We start from the raw sequence: 15,572 nt of genomic DNA, 5'->3' as shown, positions 1-15,572 counted from the left end.
GAAAAAAGTTGAAAAAAATTTTATTTTCGACTTAGTCATTTTTCCTGCGTTTATCAGACTTTCAGATAGGGGAAATGTCAGTGAGCGTTCCGATTTCAGTTCCAGAGCGATTCGCCCAATGAGTCCTTGATATTTAGTCGTTTTCAGCCAATTTTGTGGATTTTTGAAAATTTAACTTTTTTGTGAAAATATCCACTAAATGAGAGAATAATATGTGTGAGGGTACCCCAGGAGAGTTCCAAATGTGTGTGGGTAGAATATATATCCCACGGGGGTAAAATTGAAAAAAGTTGAAAAAATTTTTTTTTTGGACTTAGTAATTTTTCCGGCGTTTATCAGACTTTCAGATAGGGGAAATGTCACTGAGCATTCCGATTTCAGTTCCAGAGCGATTCGCTCAATAAGTCCCTGATATTTAGTCGTTTTCAGCCAATTTTGTGGATTTTTGAAAATTTCACTTTTTTGTGAAAATATCCACTAAATGAGAGAATAATTTGTGTGAGGGTACCCCAGGAGAGTTCCAAATGTGTGTGGGTAGAATATATATCCCACGTGGTAAAATTTAAAAAAGTTTAAAAAAAATTTTTCTTGGACTTAGTCATTTTACCGGCGTTTATCAGACTTTCAGATAGGGGAAATGTGAGTGAGCGTTCCGATTTCAGTTCTAGAGCGATTCGCCCAATGAGTCCTTGATATTTACTCATTTTCAGCCAATTTTGTCGATTTTTGAAAATATCACTTTTTTGTGAAAATATCCACTAAATGAGAGAATAATATGTGTGAGGGTACCCCAGGAGAGTTCCAAATGTGTGTGGGTAGAATATATATCCCACGGGGTAAAATTTAAAAAAGTTTAAAAAAAATTTTTCTTGGACTTAGTCATTTTACCGGCGTTTATCAGACTTTCAGATAGGGGAAATCTGAGTGAGCATTCCGATTTCAGTTCCAAAGCGATTCGCCCAATGAGTCCTTGATATTTAGTCGTTTTCAGCCAATTTTCTGGATTTTTGAAAATTTCACTTTTTTGTGAAAATATCCACTAAATGAAGGAATAATATGTGTGAGGGTACCCCAGGAGAGTTCCAAATGTGTGTGGGTAGAATATAAATCCCACGGGGATAAAATTGAAAAAAGTTGAAAAAAAATTTTTTTTGGACTTAGTCATTTTTCCGGCGTTTATCAGACTTTCAGAGAGGGGAAATGTGAGGGAGCGTTCCGATTTCAGTTCCAGAGCGATTCGCCCAATGAGTCCTTGATATTTAGTCGTTTTCAGCCAATTTTCTGGATTTTTGAAAATTTCACTTTTTTGTGAAAATATCCACTAAATGAGGGAATAATATGTGTGAGGGTACCCCAGGAGAGTTCCAAATGTGTGTGGGTAGAATATATATCTCACGGGGATAAAATTGAAAAAAGTTGAAAAAATTTTTTTTTTGGACTTAGTAATTTTTCCGGCGTTTATCAGACTTTCAGATAGGGGAAATGTCACTGAGCATTCTGATTTCAGTTCCAGAGCGATTCGCTCAATGAGTCCTTGATATTTAGTCATTTTCAGCCAATTTTCTGGAATTTTGAAAATTTCACTTTTTTGTGAAAATATCCACTAAATGAGAGAATAATATGTGTGATGGTACACCAGGAGAGTTCCAAATGTGTGTGGGTAGAATATATATCCCACGGGGGTAAAATTGAAAAAAGTTGAAAAAATTTTTTTTTGGACTTAGTCATTTTTCCTTCGTTTATCAGGCTTTCAGATAGGGGAAATGTGAGTGAGCGTTCCGAATTCAGTTCCAGAGCGATTCGCCCCATGAGCCCTTGATATTTAGTCGTTTTCAGCCAATTTTCTGGATTTTTGAAAATTTCACTTTTTTGTGAAAATATCCACTAAATGAGGGAATAATATGTGTGAGGGTTCCCCAGGAGAGTTCCAAATGTGTGCGGGTACAATATATATCCCACGGGGTAAAATTTAAAAAAGTTGAAAAATTTTTTTTTTGGACTTAGTCATTTTTCCGGCGTTTATCAGACTTTCAGATAGGGGAAATCTGAGTGAGCGTTCCGATTTCAGTTCCAGAGCGATTCGCCCAATGAGTCCTTGATATTTAGTCGTTTTCAGCCAATTTTCTGGATTTTTGAAAATTTCACTTTTTTGTAATAATATACACTAAATGAGAGAATAATATGTGTGAGAGTACCCCAGGAGAGTTAAAAATGTGTGTGGGTAGAATATATATCCCACGGGGGTAAAATTGAAAAAAGTTGAAAAATTTTTTTTTTGGGACTTAGTCATTTTTCCTGCGTTTATCAGACTTTCAGATAGGGGAAATGTCAGTGAGCGTTCCGATTTCAATTCCAGAGCGATTCGCCCAATGAGTCCTTGATATTTATTCGTTTTCAGCCAATTTTGGGGATTTTTGAAAATTTAACTTTTTTGTGAAAATATCCACTAAATGAGAGAATAATATGTGTGAGGGTACCCCAGGAGAGTTCCAAATGTGTGTGGGTAGAATATATATCCCACGGGGGTAAAATTGAAAAAAGGTGAAAAAATTTTTTTTTTGGACTTAGCAATTTTTCTAGCATTTATCAGACTTTCAGATAGGGGAAATGTCTCTGAGCGTTCCGATTTCAGTTCCAGAGCGATTCGCTCAATAAGTCCCTGATATTTAGTCGTTTTCAGCCAATTTTGTGGATTTTTGAAAATTTCACTTTTTTGTGAAAATATCCACTAAATGAGAGAATAATTTGTGTGAGGGTACCCCAGGAGAGTTCTAAATGTGTGTGGGTAGAATATATATCCCACGGGGTAAAATTTAAAAAAGTTTAAAAAATTTTTTTCTTGGACTTAGTCATTTTACCGGCGTTTATCAGACTTTCAGATAGGGGAAATGTGAGTGAGCGTTCCGATTTCAGTTCCAGAGCGATTCGCCCAATGAGTCCTTGATATTTAGTCGTTTTCAGCCAATTTTCTGGATTTTTGAAAATTTCACTTTTTTGTAATAATATACACTAAATGAGAGAATAATATGTGTGAGAGTACCCCAGGAGAGTTCCAAATGTGTGTGGGTAGAATATATATCCCACGGGGGTAAAATTGAAAAAAGTTTAAAAATTTTTTTTTTGGGACTTAGTCATTTTTCCTGCGTTTATCAGACTTTCAGATAGGGGAAATGTCAGTGAGCGTTCCGATTTCAGTTCCAGAGCGATTCGCCCAATGAGTCCTTGATATTTAGTCGTTTTCAGCCAATTTTGTGGATTTTTGAAAATTTAACTTTTTTGTGAAAATATCCACTAAATGAGAGAATAATATGTGTGAGGGTACCCCAGGAGAGTTCCAAATGTGTGTGGGTAGAATATATATCCCACGGGGGTAAAATTGAAAAAAGGTGAAAAAATTTTTTTTTGGACTTAGTCATTTTTCCTTCGTTTATCAGGCTTTCAGATAGGGGAAATGTGAGTGAGCGTTCCGAATTCAGTTCCAGAGCGATTCGCCCCATGAGCCCTTGATATTTAGTCGTTTTCAGCCAATTTTCTGGATTTTTGAAAATTTCACTTTTTTGTGAAAATATCCACTAAATGAGGGAATAATATGTGTGAGGGTTCCCCAGGAGAGTTCCAAATGTGTGCGGGTACAATATATATCCCACGGGGTAAAATTTAAAAAAGTTGAAAAATTTTTTTTTTGGACTTAGTCATTTTTCCGGCGTTTATCAGACTTTCAGACAGGGGAAATGTGAGTGAGCGTTCCGATTTCAGTTCCAGAGCGATTCGCCCAATGAGTCCTTGATATTTAGTCGTTTTCAGCCAATTTTGTGGATTTTTGAAAATTTAACTTTTTTGTGAAAATATCCACTAAATGAGAGAATAATATGTGTGAGGGTACCCCAGGAGAGTTCCAAATGTGTGTGGGTAGAATATATATCCCACGGGGGTAAAATTGAAAAAAGTTGAAAAAAATTTTTTTTGGACTTAGTCATTTTTCCTTCGTTTATCAGGCTTTCAGATAGGGGAAATGTGAGTGAGCGTTCCGATTTCAGTTCCAGAGCGATTCGCCCCATGAGCCCTTGATATTTAGTCGTTTTCAGCCAATTTTCTGGATTTTTGAAAATGTCACTTTTTTGTGAAAATTTCCACTAAATGAGGGAATAATATGTGTGAGGGTTCCCCAGGAGAGTTCCAAATGTGTGCGGGTACAATATATATCCCACGGGGTAAAATTTAAAAAAGTTGAAAAATTTTTTTTTTGGACTTAGTCATTTTTCCGGCGTTTATCAGACTTTCAGACAGGGGAAATCTGAGTGAGCGTTCCGATTTCAGTTCCAGAGCGATTCGCCCAATGAGTCCTTGATATTTAGTCGTTTTCAGCCAATTTTCTGGATTTTTGAAAATTTCACTTTTTTGTAATAATATACACTAAATGAGAGAATAATATGTGTGAGAGTACCCCAGGAGAGTTCCAAATGTGTGTGGGTAGAATATATATCCCACGGGGGTAAAATTGAAAAAAGTTGAAAAATTTTTTTTTTGGGACTTAGTCATTTTTCCTGCGTTTATCAGACTTTCAGATAGGGGAAATGTCAGTGAGCGTTCCGATTTCAGTTCCAGAGTGATTCGCCCAATGAGTCCTTGATATTTAGTCGTTTTCAGCCAATTTTGGGGATTTTTGAAAATTTAACTTTTTTGTGAAAATATCCACTAAATGAGAGAATAATATGTGTGAGGGTACCCCAGGAGAGTTCCAAATGTGTGTGGGTAGAATATATATCCCACGGGGGTAAAATTGAAAAAAGGTGAAAAAATTTTTTTTTTGGACTTAGCAATTTTTCTAGCGTTTATCAGACTTTCAGATAGGGGAAATGTCACTGAGCGTTCCGATTTCAGTTCCAGAGCGATTCGCTCAATAAGTCCCTGATATTTAGTCGTTTTCAGCCAATTTTGTGGATTTTTGAAAATTTCACTTTTTTGTGAAAATATCCACTAAATGAGAGAATAATTTGTGTGAGGGTACCCCAGGAGAGTTCTAAATGTGTGTGGGTAGAATATATATCCCACGGGGTAAAATTTAAAAAAGTTTAAAAAAAATTTTTCTTGGACTTAGTCATTTTACCGGCGTTTATCAGACTTTCAGATAGGGGAAATGTGAGTGAGCGTTCCGATTTCAGTTCCAGAGCGATTCGCCCAATGAGTCCTTGATATTTAGTCGTTTTCAGCCAATTTTCTGGATTTTTGAAAATTTCACTTTTTTGTAATAATATACACTAAATGAGAGAATAATATGTGTGAGAGTACCCCAGGAGAGTTCCAAATGTGTGTGGGTAGAATATATATCCCACGGGGGTAAAATTGAAAAAAGTTGAAAAATTTTTTTTTTGGGACTTAGTCATTTTTCCTGCGTTTATCAGACTTTCAGATAGGGGAAATGTCAGTGAGCGTTCCGATTTCAGTTCCAGAGCGATTCGCCCAATGAGTCCTTGATATTTAGTCATTTTCAGCCAATTTTGGGGATTTTTGAAAATTTAACTTTTTTGTGAAAATATCCACTAAATGAGGGAATAATATGTGTGAGGGTACCCCAGGAGAGTTCCAAATGTGTGTGGGTAGAATATATATCCCACAGGGTAAAATTTAAAAAAGTTTAAAAAAAATTTTTCTTGGACTTAGTCATTTTACCGGCGTTTATCAGACTTTCAGATAGGGGAAATCTGAGTGAGCATTCCGATTTCAGTTCCAAAGCGATTCGCCCAATGAGTCCTTGATATTTAGTCGTTTTCAGCCAATTTTCTGGATTTTTGAAAATTTCACTTTTTTGTGAAAATATCCACTAAATGAGGGAATAATATGTGTGAGGGTACCCCAGGAGAGTTCCAAATGTGTGTGGGTAGAATATATATCCCACGGGGGTAAAATTGAAAAAAGTTGAAAAAATTTTTTTTTTGGACTTAGCAATTTTTCTAGCGTTTATCAGACTTTCAGATAGGGGAAATGTCACTGAGCGTTCCGATTTCAGTTCCAGAGCGATTCGCTCAATAAGTCCATGATATTTAGTCGTTTTCAGCCAATTTTGTGGATTTTTGAAAATTTCACTTTTTTGTGAAAATATCCACTAAATGAGAGAATAATTTGTGTGAGGGTACCCCAGGAGAGTTCCAAATGTGTGTGGGTAGAATATATATCCCACGGGGTAAAATTTAAAAAAGTTTAAAAAATTTTTTTCTTGGACTTAGTCATTTTACCGGCGTTTATCAGACTTTCAGATAGGGGAAATGTGAGTGAGCGTTCCGATTTCAGTTCCAGAGCGATTCGCCCAATGAGTCCTTGATATTTAGTCGTTTTCAGCCAATTTTCTGGATTTTTGAAAATTTCACTTTTTTGTGAAAATATCCACTAAATGAGGGAATAATATGTGTGAGGGTACCCCAGGAGAGTTCCAAATGTGTGTGGGTAGAATATAAATCCCACGGGGATAAAATTGAAAAAAGTTGAAAAAAAATTTTTTTTGGACTTAGTCATTTTTCCGGCGTTTATCAGACTTTCAGAGAGGGGAAATGTGAGTGAGCGTTCCGATTTCAGTTCCAGAGCGATTCGCCCAATGAGTCCTTGATATTTAATCGTTTTCAGCCAATTTTCTGGATTTTTGAAAATTTCACTTTTTTGTGAAAATATCCACTAAATGAGGGAATAATATGTGTGAGGGTACCCCAGGAGAGTTCCAAATGTGTGTGGGTAGAATATATATCTCACGGGGATAAAATTGAAAAAAGTTGAAAAAATTTTTTTTTTGGACTTAGTAATTTTTCCGGCGTTTATCAGACTTTCAGATAGGGGAAATGTCACTGAGCATTCTGATTTCAGTTCCAGAGCGATTCGCTCAATGAGTCCTTGATATTTAGTCGTTTTCAGCCAATTTTCTGGAATTTTGAAAATTTCACTTTTTTGTGAAAATATCCACTAAATTAGAGAATAATATGTGTGATGATACCCCAGGAGAGTTCCAAATGTGTGTGGGTAGAATATATATCCCACGGGGGTAAAATTGAAAAAAGTTGAAAAAATTTTTTTTTGGACTTAGTCATTTTTCCTTCGTTTATCAGGCTTTCAGATAGGGGAAATGTGAGTGAGCGTTTCGAATTCAGTTCCAGAGCGATTCGCCCCATGAGCCCTTGATATTTAGTCGTTTTCAGCCAATTTTCTGGATTTTTGAAAATTTCACTTTTTTGTGAAAATATCCACTAAATGAGAGAATAATATGTGTGAGAGTACCCCAGGAGAGTTCCAAATGTGTGTGGGTAGAATATATATCCCACGGGGGTAAAATTGAAAAAAGTTGAAAAATTTTTTTTTTGGGACTTAGTCATTTTTCCTGCGTTTATCAGACTTTCAGATAGGGGAAATGTCAGTGAGCGTTCCGATTTCAGTTCCAGAGCGATTCGCCCAATGAGTCCTTGATATTTAGTCGTTTTCAGCCAATTTTGGGGATTTTTGAAAATTTAACTTTTTTGTGAAAATATCCACTAAATGAGGGAATAATATGTGTGAGGGTACCCCAGGAGAGTTCCAAATGTGTGTGGGTAGAATATAAATCCCACGGGGATAAAATTGAAAAAAGTTGAAAAAAAATTTTTTTTGGACTTAGTCATTTTTCCGGCGTTTATCAGACTTTCAGAGAGGGGAAATGTGAGTGAGCGTTCCGATTTCAGTTCCAGAGCGATTCGCCCAATGAGTCCTTGATATTTAGTCGTTTTCAGCCAATTTTCTGGATTTTTGAAAATTTCACTTTTTTGTCAAAAAATATCCACTAAATGAGGGAATAATATGTGTGAGGGTACCCCAGGAGAGTTCCAAATGTGTGTGGGTAGAATATATATCTCACGGGGATAAAATTGAAAAAAGTTGAAAAAATTTTTTTTTTGGACTTAGTAATTTTTCCGGCGTTTATCAGACTTTCAGATAGGGGAAATGTGAGTGAGCGTTCCGATTTCAGTTCCAGAGCGATTCACCCCATGAGTCCTTGATATTTAGTCGTTTTCAGCCAATTTTCTGGATTTTTAAAATTTCACTTTTTTGTGAAAATATCCACTAAATGAGGGAATAATATGTGTGAGGGTACCCCAGGAGAGTTCCAAATGTGTGCGGGTACAATATATATCCCACGGGGTAAAATTTAAAAAAGTTGAAAAAATTTTTTTTTGGACTTAGTCATTTTTCCGGCGTTTATCAGACTTTCAGACAGGGGAAATCTGAGTGAGCGTTCCTATTTCAGTTCCAGAGCGATTCGCCCAATGAGTCCTTGATATTTAGTCGTTTTCAGCCAATTTTCTTGATTTTTGAAAATTTCACTTTTTTGTAATAATATACACTAAATGAGAGAATAATATGTGTGAGAGTACCCCAGGAGAGTTCCAAATGTGTGTGGGTAGAATATAAATCCCACGGGGATAAAATTGAAAAAAGTTGAAAAAAAAATTTTTTTCGACTTAGTCATTTTTCCGGCGTTTATCAGACTTTCAGATAGGGGAAATGTCAGTGAGCATTCCGATTTCAGTTCCAGAGCGATTCGCCCAATGAGTCCTTGATATTTAGTCGTTTTCAGCCAATTTTCTGGATTTTTGAAAATTTCACTTTTTTGTGAAAATATCCACTAAATGAGGGAATAATATGTGTGAGGGTACCCCAGGAGAGTTCCAAATGTGTGTGGGTAGAATATATATCCCACGGGGGTAAAATTGAAAAAAGTTGAAAAAATTTTTTTTTTGGACTTAGCAATTTTTCTAGCGTTTATCAGACTTTCAGATAGGGGAAATGTCACTGAGCGTTCCGATTTCAGTTCCAGAGCGATTCGCCCAATGAGTCCTTGATATTTAGTCGTTTTCAGCCAATTTTCTGGATTTTTGAAAATTTCACTTTTTTGTGAAAATATCCACTAAATGAGGGAATAATATGTGTGAGGGTACCCCAGGAGAGTTCCAAATGTGCGTGGGTAGAATATAAATCCCACGGGGATAAAATTGAAAAAAGTTGAAAAAAATTTTTTTTTCGACTTAGTCATTTTTCCTGCGTTTATCAGACTTTCAGATAGGGGAAATGTCAGTGAGCGTTCCGATTTCAGTTCCAGAGCGATTCGTCCAATGAGTCCTTGATATTTAGTCGTTTTCAGCCAATTTTGTGGATTTTTGAAAATTTAACTTTTTTGTGAAAATATCCACTAAATGAGAGAATAATATGTGTGAGGGTACCCCAGGAGAGTTCCAAATGTGTGTGGGTAGAATATATATCTCACGGGGATAAAATTGAAAAAAGTTGAAAAAATTTTTTTTTTGTACTTAGTAATTTTTCCAGCGTTTATCAGACTTTCAGATAGGGGAAATGTCACTGAGCGTTCTGATTTCAGTTCCAGAGCGATTCGCTCAATGAGTCCTTGATATTTAGTCGTTTTCAGCCAATTTTCTGGAATTTTGAAAATTTCACTTTTTTGTGAAAATATCCACTAAATGAGAGAATAATATGTGTGATGGTACCCCAGGAGAGTTCCAAATGTGTGTGGGTAGAATATATATCCCACGGGGGTAAAATTGAAAAAAGTTGAAAAAATTTTTTTTTGGACTTAGTCATTTTTCCTTCGTTTATCAGGCTTTCAGATAGGGGAAATGTGAATGAGCATTCCGATTTCAGTTCCAGAGCGATTCGCCCAATGAGTCCTTGATATTTAGTCGTTTTCAGCCAATTTTCTGGATTTTTGAAAATTTCACTTTTTTGTAATAATATACACTAAATGAGAGAATAATATGTGTGAGAGTACCCCAGGAGAGTTCCAAATGTGTGTGGGTAGAATATAAATCCCACGGGGATAAAATTGAAAAAAGTTGAAAAAAAAATTTTTTCGACTTAGTAATTTTTCCGGCGTTTATCAGACTTTCAGATAGGGGAAATGTCAGTGAGCATTCCGATTTCAGTTCCAGAGCGATTCGCCCAATGAGTCCTTGATATTTAGTCGTTTTCAGCCAATTTTGTGGATTTTTGAAAATTTCACTTTTTTGTGAAAATATCCACTAAATGAGGGAATAATATGTGTGAGGGTACCCCAGGAGAGTTCCAAATGTGTGTGGGTAGAATATAAATCCCACGGGGATAAAATTGAAAAAAGTTGAAAAAAATTTTTTTTTCGACTTAGTCATTTTTCCGGCGTTTATCAGACTTTCAGATAGGGGAAATGTCACTGAGCGTTCCGATTTCAGTTCCAGAGCGATTCGCTCAATAAGTCCCTGATATTTAGTCGTTTTCAGCCAATTTTGTGGATTTTTGAAAATTTCACTTTTTTGTGAAAATATCCACTAAATGAGAGAATAATTTGTGTGAGGGTACCCCAGGAGAGTTCCAAATGTGTGTGGGTAGAATATATATCAAACGGGGTAAAATTTAAAAAAGTTTAAAAAAATTTTTTCTTGGACTTAGTCATTTTACCGGCGTTTATCAGACTTTCAGATAGGGGAAATCTGAGTGAGCATTCCGATTTCAGTTCCAAAGCGATTCGCCCAATGAGTCCTTGATATTTAGTCGTTTTCAGCCAATTTTCTGGATTTTTGAAAATTTCACTTTTTTGTGAAAATATCCACTAAATGAGAGAATAATATGTGTGATGGTACCCCAGGAGAGTTCCAAATGTATGTGGGTAGAATATATATCCCACGGGGGTAAAATTGAAAAAAGTTGAAAAAAATTTTTTTTGGACTTAGTCATTTTTCCTTCGTTTATCAGGCTTTCAGATAGGGGAAATGTGAGTGAGCGTTCCGATTTCAGTTCCAGAGCGATTCGAACAATGAGTCCTTGATATTTAGTCGTTTTCAGCCAATTTTCTGGATTTTTGAAAATTTCACTTTTTTGTGAAAATATCCACTAAATGAGGGAATAATATGTGTGAGGGTACCCCAGGAGAGTTCCAAATGTGTGTGGGTAGAATATATATCTCACGGGGATAAAATTGAAAAAAGTTGAAAAAATTTTTTTTTTGGACTTAGTAATTTTTCCGGCGTTTATCAGACTTTCAGATAGGGGAAATGTCACTGAGCGTTCTGATTTCAGTTCCAGAGCGATTCGCTCAATGAGTCCTTGATATTTAGTCGTTTTCAGCCAATTTTCTGGAATTTTGAAAATTTCACTTTTTTGTGAAAATATCCACTAAATGAGAGAATAATATGTGTGATGGTACCCCAGGAGAGTTCCAAATGTGTGTGGGTAGAATATATATCCCACGGGGGTAAAATTGAAAAAAGTTGAAAAAATTTTTTTTTTGGACTTAGCAATTTTTCTAGCGTTTATCAGACTTTCAGATAGGGGAAATGTCACTGAGCATTCCGATTTCAGTTCCAAAGCGATTCGCCCAATGAGTCCTTGATATTTAGTCGTTTTCAGCCAATTTTCTGGATTTTTGAAAATTTCACTTTTTTGTGAAAATATCCACTAAATGAGGGAATAATATGTGTGAGGGTACCCCAGGAGAGTTCCAAATGTGTGTGGGTAGAATATAAATCCCACGGGGATAAAATTGAAAAAAGTTGAAAAAAATTTTTTTTGGACTTAGTAATTTTTCCGGCGTTTATCAGACTTTCAGATAGGGGAAATGTGAGTGAGCGTTCCGATTTCAGTTCCAGAGCGATTCGCCCAATGAGTCCTTGATATTTAGTCGTTTTCAGCCAATTTTCTGGATTTTTGAAAATTTCACTTTTTTGTAATAATATACACTAAATGAGAGAATAATATGTGTGAGAGTACCCCAGGAGAGTTCCAAATGTGTGTGGGTAGAATATAAATCCCACGGGGATAAAATTGAAAAAAGTTGAAAAAAATTTTTTTTTGGACTTAGTAATTTTTCCGGCGTTTATCAGACTTTCAGATAGGGGAAATGTCAGTGAGCATTCCGATTTCAGTTCCAGAGTGATTCGCCCAATGAGTCCTTGATATTTAGTCGTTTTCAGCCAATTTTCTGGATTTTTGAAAATTTCACTTTTTTGTGAAAATATCCACTAAATGAGGGAATAATATGTGTGAGGGTACCCCAGGAGAGTTCCAAATGTGTGTGGGTAGAATATAAATCCCACAGGGATAAAATTGAAAAAAGTTGAAAAAAAATTTTTTTTGGACTTAGTCATTTTTCCGGCATTTATCAGACTTTCAGATAGGGGAAATGTGAGTGAGCGTTCCGATTTCTGTTCCAGAGCGATTCGCCCAATGAGTCCTTGATATTTAGTCGTTTTCAGCCAATTTTCTGGATTTTTGAAAATTTCACTTTTTTGTGAAAATATCCACTAAATGAGGGAATAATATGTGTGAGGGTACCCCAGGAGAGTTCCAAATGTGTTTGGGTAGAATATATATCCCACGGGTGTAAAATTGAAAAAAGTTGAAAAAATTTTTTTTTTGGACTTAGCAATTTTTGTAGCGTTTATCAGACTTTCAGATAGGGGAAATGTCACTGAGCGTTCCGATTTCTGTTCCAGAGCGATTCGCTCAATAAGTCCCTGATATTTAGTCGTTTTCAGCCAATTTTGTGGATTTTTGAAAATTTCACTTTTTTGTGAAAATATCCACTAAATGAGAGAATAATTTGTGTGAGGGTACCCCAGGAGAGTTCCAAATGTGTGTGGGTAGAATATATATCCCACGGGGTAAAATTTAAAAAAGTTTAAAAAAATTTTTTCTTGGACTTAGTCATTTTACCGGCGTTTATCAGACTTTCAGATAGGGGAAATCTGAGTGAGCATTCCGATTTCAGTTCCAAAGCGATTCGCCCAATGAGTCCTTGATATTTAGTCGTTTTCAGCCAATTTTCTGGATTTTTGAAAATTTCACTTTTTTGTGAAAATATCCACTAAATGAGGGAATAATATGTGTGAGGGTACCCCAGGAGAGTACCAAATGTGTGTGGGTAGAATATAAATCCCACGGGGATAAAATTGAAAAAAGTTGAAAAAAAATTTTTTTTGGACTTAGTCATTTTTCCGGCGTTTATCAGACTTTCAGAGAGGGGAAATGTGAGTGAGCGTTCTGATTTCAGTTCCAGAGCGATTCGCCCAATGAGTCCTTGATATTTAGTCGTTTTCAGCCAATTTTCTGGATTTTTGAAAATTTCACTTTTTTGTGAAAATATCCACTAAATGAGGGAATAATATGTGTGAGGGTACCCCAGGAGAGTTCCAAATGTGTGTGGGTAGAATATATATCTCACGGGGATAAAATTGAAAAAAGTTGAAAAAATTTTTTTTTTGGACTTAGTAATTTTTCCGGCGTTTATCAGACTTTCAGATAGGGGAAATGTCACTGAGCGTTCTGATTTCAGTTCCAGAGCGATTCGCTCAATGAGTCCTTGATATTTAGTCGTTTTCAGCCAATTTTCTGGAATTTTGAAAATTTCACTTTTTTGTGAAAATATCCACTAAATGAGAGAATAATATGTGTGATGGTACCCCAGGAGAGTTCCAAATGTGTGTGGGTAGAATATATATCCCACGGGGGTAAAATTGAAAAAAGTTGAAAAAATTTTTTTTTGGACTTAGTCATTTTTCCTTCGTTTATCAGACTTTCAGATAGGGGAAATGTGAGTGAGCGTTCCGATTTCAGTTCCAGAGCGATTCGCCCAATGAGTCCTTGATATTTAGTCGTTTTCAGCCAATTTTCTGGATTTTTGAAAATTTCACTTTTTTGTAATAATATACACTAAATGAGAGAATAATATGTGTGAGAGTACCCCAGGAGAGTTCCAAATGTGTGTGGGTAGAATATAAATCCCACGGGGATAAAATTGAAAAAAGTTGAAAAAAATTTTTTTTTGGACTTAGTAATTTTTCCGGCGTTTATCAGACTTTCAGATAGGGGAAATGTCAGTGAGCATTCCGATTTCAGTTCCAGAGTGATTCGCCCAATGAGTCCTTGATATTTAGTCGTTTTCAGCCAATTTTCTGGATTTTTGAAAATTTCACTTTTTTGTGAAAATATCCACTAAATGAGGGAATAATATGTGTGAGGGTACCCCAGGAGAGTTCCAAATGTGTTTGGGCAGAATATATTTCCCACGGGTGTAAAATTGAAAAAAGTTGAAAAAATTTTTTTTTTGGACTTAGCAATTTTTCTAGCGTTTATCAGACTTTCAGATAGGGGAAATGTCACTGAGCGTTCCGATTTCTGTTCCAGAGCGATTCGCTCAATAAGTCCCTGATATTTAGTCGTTTTCAGCCAATTTTGTGGATTTTTGAAAATTTCACTTTTTTGTGAAAATATCCACTAAATGAGAGAATAATTTGTGTGAGGGTACCCCAGGAGAGTTCCAAATGTGTGTGGGTAGAATATATATCCCACGGGGTAAAATTTAAAAAAGTTTAAAAAAAATTTTTCTTGGACTTAGTCATTTTACCGGCGTTTATCAGACTTTCAGATAGGGGAAATCTGAGTGAGCATTCCGATTTCAGTTCCAAAGCGATTCGCCCAATGAGTCCTTGATATTTAGTCGTTTTCAGCCAATTTTCTGGATTTTTGAAAATTTCACTTTTTTGTGAAAATATCCACTAAATGAGGGAATAATATGTGTGAGGGTACCCCAGGAGAGTTCCAAATGTGTGTGGGTAGAATATAAATCCCACGGGGATAAAATTGAAAAAAGTTGAAAAAAAATTTTTTTTGGACTTAGTCATTTTTCCGGCGTTTATCAGACTTTCAGAGAGGGGAAATGTGAGTGAGCGTTCCGATTTCAGTTCCAGAGCGATTCGCCCAATGAGTCCTTGATATTTAGTCGTTTTCAGCCAATTTTCTGGATTTTTGAAAATTTCACTTTTTTGTGAAAATTTCCACTAAATGAGGGAATAATATGTGTGAGGGTACCCCAGGAGAGTTCCAAATGTGTGTGGGTAGAATATATATCTCACGGGGATAAAATTGAAAAAAGTTGAAAAAATTTTTTTTTTGGACTTAGTAATTTTTCCGGCGTTTATCAGACTTTCAGATAGGGGAAATGTCACTGAGCGTTCTGATTTCAGTTCCAGAGCGATTCGCTCAATGAGTCCTTGATATTTAGTCGTTTTCAGCCAATTTTCTGGAATTTTGAAAATTTCACTTTTTTGTGAAAATATCCACTAAATGAGAGAATAATATGTGTGAGGGTACCCCAGGAGAGTTCCAAATGTGTGTGGGTAGAATATAAATCCCACGGGGATAAAATTGAAAAAAGTTGAAAAAATTTTTTTTTGGACTTAGTCATTTTTCCTTCGTTTATCAGGCTTTCAGATAGGGGAAATGTGAGTGAGCGTTCCGATTTCAGTTCAAGAGCGATTCGCCCAATGAGTCCTTGATATTTAGTCGTTTTCAGCCAATTTTCTGGATTTTTGAAAATTTAACTTTTTTGTGAAAATATCCACTAAATGAGGGAATAATATGTGTGAGGGTACCCCAGGAGAGTTCCAAATGTGTGTGGGTAGAATATAAATCCCACGGGGATAAAATTGAAAAAAGTTGAAAAAATTTTTTTTTGGACTTAGTAATTTTTCCGGCGTTTATCAGACTTTCAGATAGGGGAAATGTGAGTGAGCGTT

Source organism: Phyllobates terribilis, unplaced genomic scaffold (assembly GCF_046119375.1).
Source record: "Phyllobates terribilis strain yellow unplaced genomic scaffold, ASM4611937v1 Scaffold_253__1_contigs__length_2831437, whole genome shotgun sequence".
NCBI classification, from domain to species: domain Eukaryota; kingdom Metazoa; phylum Chordata; class Amphibia; order Anura; family Dendrobatidae; genus Phyllobates; species Phyllobates terribilis.
The sequence above is the reverse complement of the archived record's forward strand: the minus strand, read 5'-3'. Positions refer to the sequence as shown.